General features: G+C 48.2%; 8 non-coding genes across 8 annotated transcripts; all 8 read right to left on the reverse strand.

The window, feature by feature from the left end:
• Nucleotides 1–1,804: 1,804 nt before the first annotated feature.
• On the reverse strand, nt 1,805–1,968 carry LOC140390651 (U1 spliceosomal RNA). Its single transcript, XR_011934710.1, has one exon. It is a non-coding gene; the product is annotated as a U1 spliceosomal RNA (small nuclear RNA).
• A 1,922-nt stretch (nt 1,969–3,890) lies between these two features.
• On the reverse strand, nt 3,891–4,054 carry LOC140390663 (U1 spliceosomal RNA). The gene has a single exon (XR_011934721.1). It is a non-coding gene; the product is annotated as a U1 spliceosomal RNA (small nuclear RNA).
• A 2,910-nt stretch (nt 4,055–6,964) lies between these two features.
• LOC140390768 (U1 spliceosomal RNA) lies at nt 6,965–7,128 on the reverse strand. Its single transcript, XR_011934825.1, has one exon. It is a non-coding gene; the product is annotated as a U1 spliceosomal RNA (small nuclear RNA).
• A 1,945-nt stretch (nt 7,129–9,073) lies between these two features.
• On the reverse strand, nt 9,074–9,237 carry LOC140390675 (U1 spliceosomal RNA). The gene has a single exon (XR_011934733.1). It is a non-coding gene; the product is annotated as a U1 spliceosomal RNA (small nuclear RNA).
• A 1,922-nt stretch (nt 9,238–11,159) lies between these two features.
• Nucleotides 11,160–11,323, reverse strand: LOC140390714 (U1 spliceosomal RNA). Its single transcript, XR_011934772.1, has one exon. It is a non-coding gene; the product is annotated as a U1 spliceosomal RNA (small nuclear RNA).
• A 1,903-nt stretch (nt 11,324–13,226) lies between these two features.
• LOC140390734 (U1 spliceosomal RNA) lies at nt 13,227–13,390 on the reverse strand. The gene has a single exon (XR_011934792.1). It is a non-coding gene; the product is annotated as a U1 spliceosomal RNA (small nuclear RNA).
• A 1,928-nt stretch (nt 13,391–15,318) lies between these two features.
• LOC140390854 (U1 spliceosomal RNA) lies at nt 15,319–15,482 on the reverse strand. The gene has a single exon (XR_011934909.1). It is a non-coding gene; the product is annotated as a U1 spliceosomal RNA (small nuclear RNA).
• A 1,910-nt stretch (nt 15,483–17,392) lies between these two features.
• Nucleotides 17,393–17,556, reverse strand: LOC140390691 (U1 spliceosomal RNA). Its single transcript, XR_011934749.1, has one exon. It is a non-coding gene; the product is annotated as a U1 spliceosomal RNA (small nuclear RNA).
• Nucleotides 17,557–19,316: the final 1,760 nt, after the last annotated feature.

Here is a 19,316-nt window from a genome sequence, read left to right on the forward strand (position 1 = left end):
TAGTTCTGTTGTATGATTTTGACAAATTGTCGAATATACCTCTCTATAAGAAACACATTGCCTAAAACGTCCGCTATGCTATTTGCATATTGGCCTGAAAAGGAAGTGAACCGCCCCTTATCTACGTATCAGTCAAACGATGGACCGTTTTCCGGAATGAAGACTATCTCTCTCAAAACTTTGTCTGTCCATCTTTATTCAGCAAGGAAACAATTAACTTTTCTGACACAGAAATAGAAAGATTGATGAGGAGGTTTTTGGAGTCACGAAGATATTGGTTGTTGTCTCTAGGAGAGGTTTTTAGCGTCATGAGCAGTTTATTGAGAGGCATGTTTGCAGGTTTATTTGGGGGCGGGGTCAGGTTAATCTTCATGGGGACATGCTCCCCACCCCCATCCCCACGCACGCACCCCATCCCACATGCATCACCACACACTCACACACTATATTGTTTAAAAATAAATTTAGAGTACCCAATTCATTTTATGTTCCAATTTATTGGCAATTTGATGTGGCCAATCCACCTAGCCTGTACATCTTTGGGTTGTGAGGGTGAGACCCACGCAAGCACTGAGGAAAATGTGCAAACTCCTCATGGACAATGACCCGGGGCCTGGATCGAACTCTGGTCTTCGACGCCGTGAGGGAACAGTGCTAAGCACTGCGCCACCATGCCGCCCCTAAACAGACACACTACCCCGACCCTCCTGCACCCATCTTTTTTCTTTTAAATTTAGAGCACCCAATCATTTTGTTATTTTTTTAAATTAAGGGGCAATTTAGCATAGCCAATCCACCTAACCTGCACATCTTTGGGTTGTGGGGGTGAAACCCACGCAGACACGGCGAGAATGTGCAAACTCCACACGGACAGTGACCCTGGGCCAGGATTCAAACCCGGGTCCTCAGCGCCGTTGTCCCAGTGCTAACCATTGCACCATGTGCCACTTTCGCACACACCCATCTGACACGCACAGACCCAGCACACCAGCCCCCCACGAAAAACACACACACACTCATTCTTGATACTCACAATCAGCCAACACACACACCCGACACTGAGTTAACATTTCTGCAACGGGGATAGAAAGAAATTGATGAGGAGGATTTGAGAGTCACAAAGATGTTGATTGTAATAAAAACAATGATTATCGTCACAAGTAGGCTTACATTAACACTGCAATGAAGTTACTGTGAAAAACAACTAGTCGCCACAATCCGGCGCCTGTTCGGGTACAGAGCGGGAGAATTGAGAATGTCCAAATTACCTATCAGCATGCCTTTGGGGACTTGTGGGAGCAACCGGTGGAAAGCCACGCAGACACGTGGAGAATGTGCAGAGTCCACAGAGCCGGGAATGGGACCTGGGATCGTGGAGCTGTGAAGCAACTGCAGGGCAGCACGGTAGCAGAAGTGGATAGCACCGTGGCTTCACAGCACCAGGGTGCCAGATTCGATTCGCCGCTGGGTCACTGTCTGTGCGGAGTCTGCGTGGGTTTCCTCCAGGTGCTGCGGTGTCCTCCCACAGTGCAAAGAAGTGCAGGTTATGTGGACTGGCCATGCTAAACTGCCCTCATTGTCGAAAAAAGTTTAGGAGAGGTTAATGGGATAGGATAGAAGTGAGGGCTGAAGTGGGTCGGTGCAGACTGTATGGGCTGAACGGCCTCATTCTGAACTGCATGTTCTATGCTAACCACTGTGTTACCATGCTACCCTGTTCTTGGCTCCTGGAGAGGTTTTCAGGGCGATGCTTCCAACAGGTTGCTCGATCTGAAAAGGATCAATCTATTTTTGTTTCGTAAATCAGGGGAGAGCGCGAACGCAGTCCCCCACTACCACAAATTTTGCAGTCGAGTATCCCACATTTGGGGACATCGCAGGCGTCAGCACACCCGAAGTGCAATGGGCTAGCCTCGTCCTGGGCGAACCACCTTTTTGATCATGGTTTCACCCCTGCCAGGTAAGTATGCTTAAAAGCAGTACACCCTCCCAGTCCACACCACACATCACATCTTTCACTCACACTTACTGCATTTACACGGCCAAACTGTCACTTTACTTACAATTATCTCTACCGAATTAGACTAGTTCTGTTGAATGATTTTGACAAATTGTCGAACATACCTCTCTATAAGAAACACATTGCCTAAAACGTCCGCTATGCTATTTGCATATTGGCCTTAAAAGGAAGTGAACCGCCCCTTATCTACCTGTCAGTCAAACGATGGACCGTTTTCCGGAATGAAGACTTTCTCTCTCAAAACTTTGTCTGTCCATCTTTGTTCAGCAAGGAAACAATTAACTTTTCTGACACGGAAATAGAAAGATTGATGAGGAGGTTTTTGGAGTCACGAATATATTGGTTGTTGTCTCTAGGAGAGGTTTTTTAGCGTCATGGGCAGTTTATTGAGAGGCATGTTTGGAGGTTTATTTGGGGGTGGGGTCAGGTTATTCTTCATGGGGACATGCTCCCCACCCCCATCCCCACGCACGCACCCCATCCCACATGCATCACCACACACTCACACACTATATTGTTTAAAAATAAATTTAGAGTACCCAATTCATTTTATGTTCCAATTTATTGGCAATTTGATGTGGCCAATCCACCTAGCCTGTACATCTTTGGGTTGTGAGGGTGAGACCCACGCAAACACTGAGGGAAATGTGCAAACTCCTCATGGACAATGACCCGGGGCCTGGATCGAACTCTGGTCTTCGACGCCGTGAGGGAACAGTGCTAAGCACTGCGCCACCATGCCGCCCCTAAACAGACACACTACCCCGACCCTCCTGCACCCATCTTTTTTCTTTTAAATTTAGAGCACCCAATCATTTTGTTATTTTTTTTAATTAAGGGGCAATTTAGCATGGCCAATCCACCTAACCTGCACATCTTTGGGTTGTGGGGGTGAAACCCACGCAGACACGGCGAGAATGTGCAAACTCCACACGGACAGTGACCCTGGGCCAGGTTTCAAATCCGGGTCCTCAGCGCCGTTGTCCCAGTGCTAACCACTGCACCATGTGCCACTTTCGCACACACCCATCTGACACGCACAGACCCAGCACACCAGCCCCCCACGAAAAACACACACACACTCATTCTTGATACTCACAATCACCCAACACACACACCCGACACTGAGTTAACATTTCTGCAACGGGGATAGAAAGAAATTGATGAGGAGGATTCGAGAGTCACAAAGATGTTGATTGTAATAAAAACAATGATTATCGTCACAAGTAGGCTTACATTAACACTGCAATGAAGTTACTGTGAAAAACAACTAGTCGCCACAATCCGGCGCCTGTTCGGGTACAGAGCGGGAGAATTGAGAATGTCCAAATTACCTATCAGCATGCCTTTGGGGACTTGTGGGAGCAACCGGAGGAAAGCCACGCAGACACGTGGAGAATGTGCAGAGTCCACAGAGCCGGGAATGGGACCTGGGATCGTGGAGCTGTGAAGCAACTGCAGGGCAGCACGGTAGCAGAAGTGGATAGCACGGTGGCTTCACAGCACCAGGGTGCCAGATTCGATTCGCCGCTGGGTCACTGTCTGTGCGGAGTCTGCGTGGGTTTCCTCCAGGTGCTGCGGTGTCCTCCCACAGTGCAAAGAAGTGCAGGTTATGTGGACTGGCCATGCTAAACTGCCCTCATTGTCGAAAAAAGTTTAGGAGAGGTTAATGGGATAGGATAGAAGTGAGGGCTGAAGTGGGTCGGTGCAGACTGGATGGGCTGAACGGCCTCATTCTGAACTGCATGTTCTATGCTAACCACTGTGTTACCATGCTACCCTGTTCTTGGCTCCTGGAGAGGTTTTCAGGGCGATGCTTCCAACAGGTTGCTCGATCTGAAAAGGATCAATCTATTTTTGTTTCGTAAATCAGGGGAGAGCGCGAACGCAGTCCCCCACTACCACAAATTTTGCAGTCGAGTATCCCACATTTGGGGACATCGCAGGCGTCAGCACACCCGAAGTGCAATGGGCTAGCCTCGTCCTGGGCGAACCACCTTTTTGATCATGGTTTCACCCCTGCCAGGTAAGTATGCTTAAAAGCAGTACACCCTCCCAGTCCACACCACACATCACATCTTTCACTCACACTTACTGCATTTACACGGCCAAACTGTCACTTTACTTACAATTATCTCTACCGAATTAGACTAGTTCTGTTGAATGATTTTGACAAATTGTCGAACATACCTCTCTATAAGAAACACATTGCCTAAAACGTCCGCTATGCTATTTGCATATTGGCCTTAAAAGGAAGTGAACCGCCCCTTATCTACCTGTCAGTCAAACGATGGACCGTTTTCCGGAATGAAGACTTTCTCTCTCAAAACTTTGTCTGTCCATCTTTGTTCAGCAAGGAAACAATTAACTTTTCTGACACGGAAATAGAAAGATTGATGAGGAGGTTTTTGGAGTCACGAATATATTGGTTGTTGTCTCTAGGAGAGGTTTTTTAGCGTCATGGGCAGTTTATTGAGAGGCATGTTTGGAGGTTTATTTGGGGGTGGGGTCAGGTTATTCTTCATGGGGACATGCTCCCCACCCCCATCCCCACGCACGCACCCCATCCCACATGCATCACCACACACTCACACACTATATTGTTTAAAAATAAATTTAGAGTACCCAATTCATTTTATGTTCCAATTTATTGGCAATTTGATGTGGCCAATCCACCTAGCCTGTACATCTTTGGGTTGTGAGGGTGAGACCCACGCAAACACTGAGGGAAATGTGCAAACTCCTCATGGACAATGACCCGGGGCCTGGATCGAACTCTGGTCTTCGACGCCGTGAGGGAACAGTGCTAAGCACTGCGCCACCATGCCGCCCCTAAACAGACACACTACCCCGACCCTCCTGCACCCATCTTTTTTCTTTTAAATTTAGAGCACCCAATCATTTTGTTATTTTTTTTAATTAAGGGGCAATTTAGCATGGCCAATCCACCTAACCTGCACATCTTTGGGTTGTGGGGGTGAAACCCACGCAGACACGGCGAGAATGTGCAAACTCCACACGGACAGTGACCCTGGGCCAGGTTTCAAATCCGGGTCCTCAGCGCCGTTGTCCCAGTGCTAACCACTGCACCATGTGCCACTTTCGCACACACCCATCTGACACGCACAGACCCAGCACACCAGCCCCCCACGAAAAACACACACACACTCATTCTTGATACTCACAATCACCCAACACACACACCCGACACTGAGTTAACATTTCTGCAACGGGGATAGAAAGAAATTGATGAGGAGGATTCGAGAGTCACAAAGATGTTGATTGTAATAAAAACAATGATTATCGTCACAAGTAGGCTTACATTAACACTGCAATGAAGTTACTGTGAAAAACAACTAGTCGCCACAATCCGGCGCCTGTTCGGGTACAGAGCGGGAGAATTGAGAATGTCCAAATTACCTATCAGCATGCCTTTGGGGACTTGTGGGAGCAACCGGAGGAAAGCCACGCAGACACGTGGAGAATGTGCAGAGTCCACAGAGCCGGGAATGGGACCTGGGATCGTGGAGCTGTGAAGCAACTGCAGGGCAGCACGGTAGCAGAAGTGGATAGCACGGTGGCTTCACAGCACCAGGGTGCCAGATTCGATTCGCCGCTGGGTCACTGTCTGTGCGGAGTCTGCGTGGGTTTCCTCCAGGTGCTGCGGTGTCCTCCCACAAAGAACAAAGAACAAAGAACAAAGAACTGTACAGCACAGGAACAGGCCCTTCGGCCCTCCAAGCCCGCGCCGACCATACTGCCCGACTAAACTACAATCTTCTACACTTCCTGGGTCCGTATCCTTCTATTCCCATCCTATTCATATATTTGTCAAGATGCCCCTTAAATGTCCCTATCGTCCCTGCTTCCACTACCTCCTCCGGTAGCGAGTTCCAGGCACCCACTACCCTCTGCGTAAAAAACTTGCCTCGTACATCTACTCTAAACCTTGCCCCTCTCACCTTAAACCTATGCCCCCTAGTAATTGACCCCTCTACCCTGGGGAAAAGCCTCTGACTATCCACTCTGTCTATGCCCCTCATAATTTTGTAGACCTCTATCAGGTCGCCCCTCAACCTCCTTCGTTCCAGAGAGAACAAACCGAGTTTATTCAATCGCTCCTCATAGCTTATGCCCTCCATACCAGGCAACATTCTGGTAAATCTCTTCTGCACCCTCTCTAAAGCCTCCACATCCTTCTGGTAGTGTGGCGACCAGAATTGAACACTATACTCCAAGTGTGGCCTAACTAAGGTTCTATACAGCTGCAACATGACTTGCCAATTCTTATACTCAATGCCCCGTCCAATGAAGGCAAGCATGCCGTATGCCTTCTTGACTACCTTCTCCACCTGTGTTGCCCCTTTCAATGACCTGTGGACCTGTACTCCTAGATCTCTTTGACTTTCAATACTCTTGAGGGTTCTACCATTCACTGTATATTCCCTACCTGCATTAGCCCTTCCAAAATGCATTACCTCACATTTGTCCGGATTAAACTCCATCTGCCATCTCTCCGCCCAAGTCTCCAGACAACCTAAATCCTGCTGTATCCTCAGACAGTCCTCATCGCTATCCGCAATTCCACCAACCTTTGTGTCGTCTGCAAACTTACTAATCAGACCAGTTACATTTTCCTCCAAATCATTTATATATACTACAATACAGTGCAAAGAAGTGCAGGTTATGTGGACTGGCCATGCTAAACTGCCCTCATTGTCGAAAAAAGTTTAGGAGAGGTTAATGGGATAGGATAGAAGTGAGGGCTGAAGTGGGTCGGTGCAGACTGGATGGGCTGAACGGCCTCATTCTGAACTGCATGTTCTATGCTAACCACTGTGTTACCATGCTACCCTGTTGTTGGCTCCTGGAGAGGTTTTTAGGGCGATGCTTCCAACAGGTTGCTCGATCTGAAAAGGATCAATCTATTTTTGTTTCGTAAATCAGGGGAGAGCGCGAACGCAGTACCCCACTACCACAAATTTTGCAGTCGAGTATCCCGCATTTGGGGACATCGCAGGCGTCACCACACCCGAAGTGCAATGGGCTAGCCTCGTCCTGGGCGAACCACCTTTTTGATCATGGTTTCACCCCTGCCAGGTAAGTATGCTCAAAAACAGTACACCCTCCCAGTCCACACCACACATCACATCTTTCACTCACACTTACTGCATTTACACGGCCAAACTGTCACTTTACTTACAATTATCTCTACCGAATTAGACTAGTTCTGTTGTATGATTTTGACAAATTGTCGAACATACCTCTCTATAAGAAACACATTGCCTAAAACGTCCGCTATGCTATTTGCATATTGGCCTTAAAAGGAAGTGAACCGCCCCTTATCTACCTATCAGTCAAACGATGGACCGTTTTCCGGAATGAAGACTTTCTCTCTCAAAACTTTGTCTGTCCATCTTTGTTCAGCAAGGAAACAATTAACTTTTCTGACACGGAAATAGAAAGATTGATGAGGAGGTTTTTGGAATCACGAAGATATTGGTTGTTGTCTCTAGGAGAGGTTTTTTAGCGTCATGAGCAGTTTATTGAGAGGCATGTTTGCAGGTTTATTTGGGGGTGGGGTCAGGTTAATCTTCATGGGGAGATGCTCCCCACCCCCATCCCCACGCACGCACCCCATCCCACATGCATCACCACACACTCACACACTATATTGTTTAAAAATAAATTTAGAGTACCCAATTCATTTTATGTTCCAATTTATTGGCAATTTGATGTGGCCAATCCACCTAGCCTGTACATCTTTGGGTTGTGAGGGTGAGACCCACGCAAACACTGAGGAAAATGTGCAAACTCCTCATGGACAATGACCTGGGTCCTGGATCGAACTCTAGTCTTCGACGCCGTGAGGGAACAGTGCTAAGCACTGCGCCACCATGCCGCCCCTAAACAGACACACTACCCCGACACTCCTACACCCATCTTTTTTCTTTTAAATTTAGAGCACCCAATCATTTTGTTATTTTTTTTAAATTAAGGGGCAATTTAGCATGGCCAATCCACCTAACCTGCACATCTTTGGGTTGTGGGGGTGAAACCCACGCAGACACGGCGAGAATGTGCAAACTCCACACGGACAGTGACCCTGGGCCAGATTTCAAACCCGGGTCCTCAGCGCCGTTGTCCCAGTGCTAACCACTGCACCATGTGCCATTTTCGCACACACCCATCTGACACGCACAGACCCAGCACACCAGCCCCCCACGAAAAACACGCGCACACTCATTCTTGATACTCACAATCACCCCAACGCACACACACACCTCTGACACACACACACCCGACACAGAGTTAACATTTCCTCAACGGGGATAGAAAGAAATTGATGAGGAGGATTTGCGAGTCACATAAATGTTGATTGCAATAATAACAATGATTATCGTCACAAGTAGGCTTACATTAACACTGCAATGAAGTGACTGTGAAAAACAACTAGTCGCCAAAATCCGGCGCCTGTTCGGGTACAGAGCGGGAGAATTGAGAATGTCCAAATTACCTATCAGCATGCCTTTGGGGACTTGTGGGAGCAACCGGAGGAAAGCCACGCAGAGAATGTGCAGAGTCCACAGAGCCGGGAATGGGACCTGGGATCGTGGAGCTGTGAAGCAACAGCAGGGCAGCAGGGTAGCAGAAGTGGATAGCACGGTGGCTTCACAGCGCCACGGTGCCAGATTCGATTCGCTGCTGGGTCACTGTCTGTGCGGAGTCTGCGTGGGTTTCCTCCAGGTGCTGCGGTGTCCTCCCACAGTGCAAAGAGGTGCTGGTTATGTGGACTGGCTATGCTAAACTGCCCTCATTGTCGAAAAAAGTTTAGGAGAGGTTAATGGGTTAAGGGGATAGGATAGAAGTGAGGGCTGAAGTGAGACGGTGCCGACTGGATGGGCTGAACGGCCTCATTCTGCACTGTATGTTCTGTGCTAACCACTGTGTTACCATGCTCTCCTGTTGTTGGCTCCGGGAGAGGTTTTAAGAGCGATCTTTCCAACATGTTGCTCGACCAGAAAAGGATCAATCTATTTTAGTTCCGTAAATCAGGGGAGAGCGCGAACGCAGTCCCCCACTACCACAAATTTTGCAGTCGAGTATCCCGCATTTGGGGACATCGCAGGCGTCAGCACACCCGAAGTGCAATGGGCTAGCCTCGTCCTGGGTGAACCACCTTGTTGACCATGGTTTCACCCCTGCCAGGTAAGTATGCTTAAAAACAGTACACCCTCCCAGTCCACACCACACATCACATCTTTCACTCACACTTACTGCATTTACACGGCCAAACTGTCACTTTACTTACAATTATCTCTACCGAATTAGACTAGTTCTGTTGTATGATATTGACAAATGGTCGAATATACCTCTCTGTAAGAAACACATTGCCTAAAACGTCCGCTATGCTATTTGCATATTGGCCTGAAAAGGAAGTGAACCGCCCCTTATCTACCTATCAGTCAAACGATGGACCGTTTTCCGGAATGAAGACTATCTCTCTCAAAACTTTGTCTGTCCATCTTTATTCAGCAAGGAAACAATTAACTTTTCTGACACAGAAATAGAAAGATTGATGAGGAGGTTTTTGGAGTCACGAAGATATTGGTTGTTGTCTCTAGGAGAGGTTTTTTAGCGTCATGAGCAGTTTATTGAGAGGCATGTTTGCAGGTTTATTTGGGGGCGGGGTCAGGTTAATCTTCATGGGGACATGCTCCCCACCCCCATCCCCACGCACGCACCCCATCCCACATGCATCACCACACACTCACACACTATATTGTTTAAAAATAAATTTAGAGTACCCAATTCATTTTATGTTCCAATTTATTGGCAATTTGATGTGGCCAATCCACCTAGCCTGTACATCTTTGGGTTGTGAGGGTGAGACCCACGCAAACACTGAGGAAAATGTGCAAACTCCTCATGGACAATGGCCCGGGGCCTGGATCGAACTCTGGTCTTCGACGCCGTGAGGGAACAGTGCTAAGCACTGCGCCACCATGCCGCCCCTAAACAGACACACTACCCCGACCCTCCTGCACCCATCTTTTTTCTTTTAAATTTAGAGCACCCAATCATTTTGTTATTTTTTTAAATTAAGGGGCAATTTAGCATAGCCAATCCACCTAACCTGCACATCTTTGGGTTGTGGGGGTGAAACCCACGCAGACACGGCGAGAATGTGCAAACTCCACACGGACAGTGACCCTGGGCCAGGTTTCAAACCCGGGTCCTCAGCGCCGTTGTCCCAGTGCTAACCACTGCACCATGTGCCACTTTCGCACACACCCATCTGACACGCACAGACCCAGCACACCAGCCCCCCACGAAAAACACACACACACTCATTCTTGATACTCACAATCACCCAACACACACACCCGACACTGAGTTAACATTTCTGCAACGGGGATAGAAAGAAATTGATGAGGAGGATTTGAGAGTCACAAAGATGTTGATTGTAATAAAAACAATGATTATCGTCACAAGTAGGCTTACATTAACACTGCAATGAAGTTACTGTGAAAAACAACTAGTCGCCACAATCCGGCGCCTGTTCGGGTACAGAGCGGGAGAATTGAGAATGTCCAAATTACCTATCAGCATGCCTTTGGGGACTTGTGGGAGCAACCGGAGGAAAGCCACGCAGACACGTGGAGAATGTGCAGAGTCCACAGAGCCGGGAATGGGACCTGGGATCGTGGAGCTGTGAAGCAACTGCAGGGCAGCACGGTAGCAGAAGTGGATAGCACGGTGGCTTCACAGCACCAGGGTGCCAGATTCGATTCGCCGCTGGGTCACTGTCTGTGCGGAGTCTGCGTGGGTTTCCTCCAGGTGCTGCGGTGTCCTCCCACAGTGCAAAGAAGTGCAGGTTATGTGGACTGGCCATGCTAAACTGCCCTCATTGTCGAAAAAAGTTTAGGAGAGGTTAATGGGATAGGATAGAAGTGAGGGCTGAAGTGGGTCGGTGCAGACTGGATGGGCTGAACAGCCTCATTCTGAACTGCATGTTCTATGCTAACCACTGTGTTACCATGCTACCCTGTTGTTGGCTCCTGGAGAGGTTTTTAGGGCGATGCTTCCAACAGGTTGCTCGATCTGAAAAGGATCAATCTATTTTTGTTTTGTAAATCAGGGGAGAGCGCGAACGCAGTCCCCCACTACCACAAATTTTGCAGTCGAGTATCCAGCATTTGGGGACATCGCAGGCGTCAGCACACCCGAAGTGCAATGGGCTAGCCTCGTCCTGGGCGAACCACCTTTTTGATCATGGTTTCACCCCTGCCAGGTAAGTATGCGTAAAAACAGTACACCCTCCCAGTCCACACCACACATCACATCTTTCACTCACACTTACTGCATTTACACGGCCAAACTGTCACTTTACTTACAATTATCTCTACCGAATTAGACTAGTTCTGTTGTATGATTTTGACAAATTGTCGAATATACCTCTCTATAAGAAACACGTTGCCTAAAACGTCCGCTATGCTATTTGCATATTGGCCTGAAAAGGAAGTGAACCGCCCCTTATCTACCCATCAGTCAAACGATGGGCCGTTTTCCGGAATGAAGACTATCTCTCTCAAAACTTTGTCTGTCCATCTTTATTCAGCAAGGAAACAATTAACTTTTCTGACACAGAAATAGAAAGATTGATGAGGAGGTTTTTGGAGTCACGAAGATATTGGTTGTTGTCTCTAGGAGAGGTTTTTTTAGCGTCATGAGCAGTTTATTGAGAGGCATGTTTGCAGGTTTATTTGGGGGCGGGGTCAGGTTAATCTTCATGGGGACATGCTCCCCACCCCCATCCCCACGCACGCACCCCATCCCACATGCATCACCACACACTATATTGTTTAAAAATAAATTTAGAGTACCCAATTCATTTTATGTTCCAATTTATTGGCAATTTGATGTGGCCAATCCACCTAGCCTGTACATTTTTGGGTTGTGAGGGTGAGACCCACGCAAACACTGAGGAAAATGTGCAAACTCCTCATGGACAATGGCCCGGGGCCTGGATCGAACTCTGGTCTTCGACGCCGTGAGGGAACAGTGCTAAGCACTGCGCCACCATGCTGCCCCTAAACAGACACACTACCCCGACCCTCCTGCACCCATCTTTTTTCTTTTAAATTTAGAGCACCCAATCATTTTGTTATTTTTTTAAATTAAGGGGCAATTTAGCATATCCAATCCACCTAACCTGCACATCTTTGGGTTGTGGGGGTGAAACCCACGCAGACACGGCGAGAATGTGCAAACTCCACACGGACAGTGACCCTGGGCCAGGATTCAAACCCGGGTTCTCAGCGCCGTTGTCCCAGTGCTAACCACTGCACCATGTGCCACTTTCGCACACACACATCTGACACGCACAGACCCAGCACACCAGCCCCCCACGAAAAACACACACACACTCATTCTTGATACTCACAATCACCCAACACACACACCCGACACTGAGTTAACATTTCTGCAACGGGGATAGAAAGAAATTGATGAGGAGGATTTGAGAGTCACAAAGATGTTGATTGTAATAAAAACAATGATTATCGTCACAAGTAGGCTTACATTAACACTGCAATGAAGTTACTGTGAAAAACAACTAGTCGCCACAATCCGGCGCCTGTTCGGGTACAGAGCGGGAGAATTGAGAATGTCCAAATTACCTATCAGCATGCCTTTGGGGACTTGTGGGAGCAACCGGAGGAAAGCCACGCAGACACGTGGAGAATGTGCAGAGTCCACAGAGCCGGGAATGGGACCTGGGATCGTGGAGCTGTGAAGCAACTGCAGGGCAGCACGGTAGCAGAAGTGGATAGCACCGTGGCTTCACAGCACCAGGGTGCCAGATTCGATTCGCCGCTGGGTCACTGTCTGTGCGGAGTCTGCGTGGGTTTCCTCCAGGTGCTGCGGTGTCCTCCCACAGTGCAAAGAAGTGCAGGTTATGTGGACTGGCCATGCTAAACTGCCCTCATTGTCGAAAAAAGTTTAGGAGAGGTTAATGGGATAGGATAGAAGTGAGGGCTGAAGTGGGTCGGTGCAGACTGGATGGGCTGAACGGCCTCATTCTGAACTGCATGTTCTATGCTAACCACTGTGTTACCATGCTACCCTGTTGTTGGCTCCTGGAGAGGTTTTTAGGGCGATGCTTCCGATCTGAAAAGGATCAATCCATTTTTGTTTCGTAAATCAGGGGAGAGCGCGAACGCAGTACCCCACTACCACAAATTTTGCAGTCGAGTATCCCGCATTTGGGGACATCGCAGGCGTCAGCACACCCGAAGTGCAATGGGCTAGCCTCGTCCTGGGCGAACCACCTTTTTGATCATGGTTTCACCCCTGCCAGGTAAATATGCTTAAAAACAGTACACCCTCCCAGTCCACACCACACATCACATCTTTCACTCACACTTACTGCATTTACACGGCCAAACTGTCACTTTACTTACAATTATCTCTACCGAATTAGACTAGTTCTGTTGTATGATTTTGACAAATTGTCGAACATACCTCTCTATAAGAAACACATTGCCTAAAACGTCCGCTATGCTATTTGCATATTGGCCTTAAAAGGAAGTGAACCGCCCCTTATCTACCTGTCAGTCAAACGATGGACCGTTTTCCGGAATGAAGACTTTCTCTCTCAAAACTTTGTCTGTCCATCTTTGTTCAGCAAGGAAACAATTAACTTTTCTGACACGGAAATAGAAAGATTGATGAGGAGGTTTTTGGAGTCACGAAGATATTGGTTGTTGTCTCTAGGAGAGGTTTTTTAGCGTCATGAGCAGTTTATTGAGAGGCATGTTTGCAGGTTTATTTGGGGGTGGGGTCAGGTTAATCTTCATGGGGACATGCTCCCCACCCCCATCCCCACGCACGCACCCCATCCCACATGCATCACCACACACTATATTGTTTAAAAATAAATTTAGAGTACCCAATTCATTTTATGTTCCAATTTATTGGCAATTTGATGTGGCCAATCCACCTAGCCTGTACATCTTTGGGTTGTGAGGGTGAGACCCACGCAAACACTGAGGAAAATGTGCAAACTCCTCATGGACAATGACCTGGGCCCTGGATCGAACTCTAGTCTTCGACGCCGTGAGGGAACAGTGCTAAGCACTGCGCCACCATGCCGCCCCTAAACAGACACACTACCCCGACACTCCTGCACCCATCTTTTTTCTTTTAAATTTAGAGCACCCAATCATTTTGTTATTTTTTTAAATTAAGGGGCAATTTAGCATGGCCAATCCACCTAACCTGCACATCTTTGGGTTGTGGGGGTGAAACCCACGCAGACACGGCGAGAATGTGCAAACTCCACACGGGCAGTGACCCTGGGCCAGGATTCAAACCCGGGTCCTCAGCGCCGTTGTCCCAGTGCTAACCACTGCACCATGTGCCATTTTCGCACACACCCATCTGACACGCACAGACCCAGCACACCAGCCCCCCACGAAAAACACACGCACACTCATTCTTGATACTCACAATCACCCCAACGCACACACACACCTCTGACACACACACACCCGACACAGAGTTAACATTTCCTCAACGGGGATAGAAAGAAATTGATGAGGAGGATTTGCGAGTCACATAAATGTTGATTGTAATAATAACAATGATTATCGTCACAAGTAGGCTTACATTAACACTGCAATGAAGTGACTGTGAAAAACAACTAGTCGCCAAAATCCGGCGCCTGTTCGGGTACAGAGCGGGAGAATTGAGAATGTCCAAATTACCTATCAGCATGCCTTTGGGGACTTGTGGGAGCAACCGGAGGAAAGCCACGCAGAGAATGTGCAGAGTCCACAGAGCCGGGAATGGGACCTGGGATCGTGGAGCTGTGAAGCAACAGCAGGGCAGCAGGGTAGCAGAAGTGGATAGCACGGTGGCTTCACAGCGCCACGGTGTCAGATTCGATTCGCTGCTGGGTCACTGTCTGTGCGGAGTCTGCGTGGGTTTCCTCCAGGTGCTGCGGTGTCCTCCCACAGTGCAAAGAGGTGCTGGTTATGTGGACTGGCTATGCTAAACTGCCCTCATTGTCGAAAAAAGTTTAGGAGAGGTTAATGGGATAGGATAGAGGTGAGGGCTGAAGTGGGTCGGTGCAGACTGGATGGGCTGAACGGCCTCATTCTGAACTGCATGTTCTATGCTAACCACTGTGTTACCATGCTACCCTGTTGTTGGCTCCTGGAGAGGTTTTTAGGGCGATGCTTCCAACAGGTTGCTCGATCTGAAAAGGATCAATCTATTTTTGTTTCGTAAATCAGGGGAGAGCGCGAACGCAGTCCCCCACTACCACAAATTTTGCAGTCGAGTATCCCGCATTTGGGGACATCGCAGGCGTCAGCACACCCGAAGTGCAATGGGCTAGCCTCGTCCTGGGCGAACCACCTTTTTGATCATGGTTTCACCCCTGCCAGGTAAGTATGCTTAAAAACAGTACACCCTCCCAGTCCACACCACACATCACATCTTTCACTCACACTTACTGCATTTACACGGCCAAACTGTCACTTTACTTGCAATTATCTCTACCGAATTAGACTAGTTCTGTTGTATGATTTTGACAAATTGTCGAATATACCTCTCTATAAGAAACACATTGCCTAAAACGTCCGCTATGCTATTTGCATATTGGCCTGAAAAGGAAGTGAACCGCCCCTTATCTACCTATCAGTCAAACGATGGACCGTTTTCCGGAATGAAGACTATCTCTCTCAAAACTTTGTCTGTCCATCTTTATTCAGCAAGGAAACAATTAACTTTTCTGACACAGAAATAGAAAGATTGATGAGGAGGTTTTTGGAGTCACGAAGATATTGGTTGTTGTCTCTAGGAGAGGTTTTTTAGCGTCATGAGCAGTTTATTGAGAGGCATGTTTGCAGGTTTATTTGGGGGCGGGGTCAGGTTAATCTTCATGGGGACATGCTCCCCACCCCCATCCCCACGCACGCACCCCATCCCACATGCATCACCACACACTCACACACTATATTGTTTAAAAATAAATTTAGAGTACCCAATTCATTTTATGTTCCAATTTATTGGCAATTTGATGTGGCCAATCCACCTAGCCTGTACATCTTTGGGTTGTGAGGGTGAGACCCACGCAAACACTGAGGAAAATGTGCAAACTCCTCATGGACAATGGCCCGGGGCCTGGATCGAACTCTGGTCTTCGACGCCTAGAGGGAACAGTGCTAAGCACTGCGCCACCATGCCGCCCCTAAACAGACACACTACCCCGACCCTCCTGCATCCATCTTTTTTCTTTTAAATTTAGAGCGCCCAATCATTTTGTTATTTTTTTAAATTAAGGGGCAATTTAGCATAGCCAATCCACCTAACCTGCACATCTTTGGGTTGTGGGGGTGAAACCCACGCAGACACGGCGAGAATGTGCAAACTCCACACGGACAGTGACCCTGGGCCAGGATTCAAACCCGGGTTCTCAGCGCCGTTGTCCCAGTGCTAACCACTGCACCATGTGCCACTTTCGCACACACCCATCTGACACGCACAGACCCAGCACACCAGCCCCCCACGAAAAACACACACACACTCATTCTTGATACTCACAATCACCCAACACACACACCCGACACTGAGTTAACATTTCTGCAACGGGGATAGAAAGAAATTGATGAGGAGGATTTGAGAGTCACAAAGATGTTGATTGTAATAAAAACAATGATTATCGTCACAAGTAGGCTTACATTAACACTGCAATGAAGTTACTGTGAAAAACAACTAGTCGCCACAATCCGGCGCCTGTTCGGGTACAGAGCGGGAGAATTGAGAATGTCCAAATTACCTATCAGCATGCCTTTGGGGACTTGTGGGAGCAACCGGAGGAAAGCCACGCAGACACGTGGAGAATGTGCAGAGTCCACAGAGCCGGGAATGGGACCTGGGATCGTGGAGCTGTGAAGCAACTGCAGGGCAGCACGGTAGCAGAAGTGGATAGCACCGTGGCTTCACAGCACCAGGGTGCCAGATTCGATTCGCCGCTGGGTCACTGTCTGTGCGGAGTCTGCGTGGGTTTCCTCCAGGTGCTGCGGTGTCCTCCCACAGTGCAAAGAAGTGCAGGTTATGTGGACTGGCCATGCTAAACTGCCCTCATTGTCGAAAAAAGTTTAGGAGAGGTTAATGGGATAGGATAGAAGTGAGGGCTGAAGTGGGTCGGTGCAGACTGGATGGGCTGAACGGCCTCATTCTGAACTGCATGTTCTATGCTAACCACTGTGTTACCATGCTACCCTGTTGTTGGCTCCTGGAGAGGTTTTTAGGGCGATGCTTCCGATCTGAAAAGGATCAATCCATTTTTGTTTCGTAAATCAGGGGAGAGCGCGAACGCAGTACCCCACTACCACAAATTTTGCAGTCGAGTATCCCGCATTTGGGGACATCGCAGGCGTCAGCACACCCGAAGTGCAATGGGCTAGCCTCGTCCTGGGCGAACCACCTTTTTGATCATGGTTTCACCCCTGCCAGGTAAGTATGCTTAAAAACAGTACACCCTCCCAGTCCACACCACACATCACATCTTTCACTCACACTTACTGCATTTACACGGCCAAACTGTCACTTTACTTACAATTATCTCTACCGAATTAGACTAGTTCTGTTGTATGATTTTGACAAATTGTCGAACATACCTCTCTATAAGAAACACATTGCCTAAAACGTCCGCTATGCTATTTGCATATTGGCCTTAAAAGGAAGTGAACCGCCCCTTATCTACCTGTCAGTCAAACGATGGACCGTTTTCCGGAATGAAGACTTTCTCTCTCAAAACTTTGTCTGTCCATCTTTGTTCAGCAAGGAAACAATTAACTTTTCTGACACAGAAATAGAAAGATTGATGAGGAGGTTTTTGGAGTCACGAAGATATTGGTTGTTGTCTCTAGGAGAGGTTTTTTAGCGTCATGAGCAGTTTATTGAGAGGCATGTTTGGAGGTTTATTTGGGGGTGGGGTCAGGTTAATCTTCATGGGGACATGCTCCCCAACCCCATCCCCACGCACGCACCCCATCCCACATGCATCACCACACACTCACACACTATATTGTTTAAAAATAAATTTAGAGTACCCAATTCATTTTATGTTCCAATTTATTGGCAATTTGATGTGGCCAATCCACCTAGCCTGTACATCTTTGGGTTGTGAGGGTGAGACCCACGCAAACACTGAGGAAAATGTGCAAACTCCTCATGGACAATGACCTGGGTCCTGGATCGAACTCTAGTCTTCGACGACGTGAGGGAACAGTGCTAAGCACTGCGCCACCATGCCGCCCCTAAACAGACACACTACGCCGACACTCCTACACCCATCTTTTTTCTTTTAAATTTAGAGCACCCAATCATTTTGTTATTTTTTTAAATTAAGGGGCAATTTAGCATGGCCAATCCACCTAACCTGCACATCTTTGGGTTGTGGGGGTGAAACCCACGCAGACACGGCGAGAATGTGCAAACTCCACACGGACAGTGACCCTGGGCCAGGATTCAAACCCGGGTCCTCAGCGCCGTTGTCCCAGTGCTAACCACTGCACCATGTGCCATTTTCACACACACCCATCTGACACGCACAGACCCAGCACACCAGCCCCCCACGAAAAACACACGCACACTCATTCTTGATACTCACAATCACCCCAACGCACACACACACCTCTGACACACACACACCTGACACAGAGTTAACATTTCCTCAACTGGGATAGAAAGAAATTGATGAGGAGGATTTGCGAGTCACATAAATGTTGATTGTAATAATAACAATGATTATCGTCACAAGTAGGCTTACATTAACACTGCAATGAAGTGACTGTGAAAAACAACTAGTCGCCACAATCCGGCGCCTGTTCGGGTACAGAGCGGGAGAATTGAGAATGTCCAAATTACCTATCAGCATGCCTTTGGGGACTTGTGGGAGCAACCGGAGGAAAGCCACGCAGAGAATGTGCAGAGTCCACAGAGCCGGGAATGGGACCTGGGATCGTGGAGCTGTGAAGCAACTGCAGGGCAGCACGGTAGCAGAAGTGGATAGCACCGTGGCTTCACAGCACCAGGGTGCCAGATTCGATTCGCCGCTGGGTCACTGTCTGTGCGGAGTCTGCGTGGGTTTCCTCCAGGTGCTGCGGTGTCCTCCCACAGTGCAAAGAAGTGCTGGTTATGTGGACTGGCCATGCTAAACTGCCCTCATTGTCGAAAAAAGTTTAGGAGAGGGTAATGGGTTAAGGGGATAGGATAGAAG

The sequence above is a fragment of the Scyliorhinus torazame genome, chromosome 14, assembly GCF_047496885.1.
Source record: "Scyliorhinus torazame isolate Kashiwa2021f chromosome 14, sScyTor2.1, whole genome shotgun sequence".
NCBI classification, from domain to species: domain Eukaryota; kingdom Metazoa; phylum Chordata; class Chondrichthyes; order Carcharhiniformes; family Scyliorhinidae; genus Scyliorhinus; species Scyliorhinus torazame.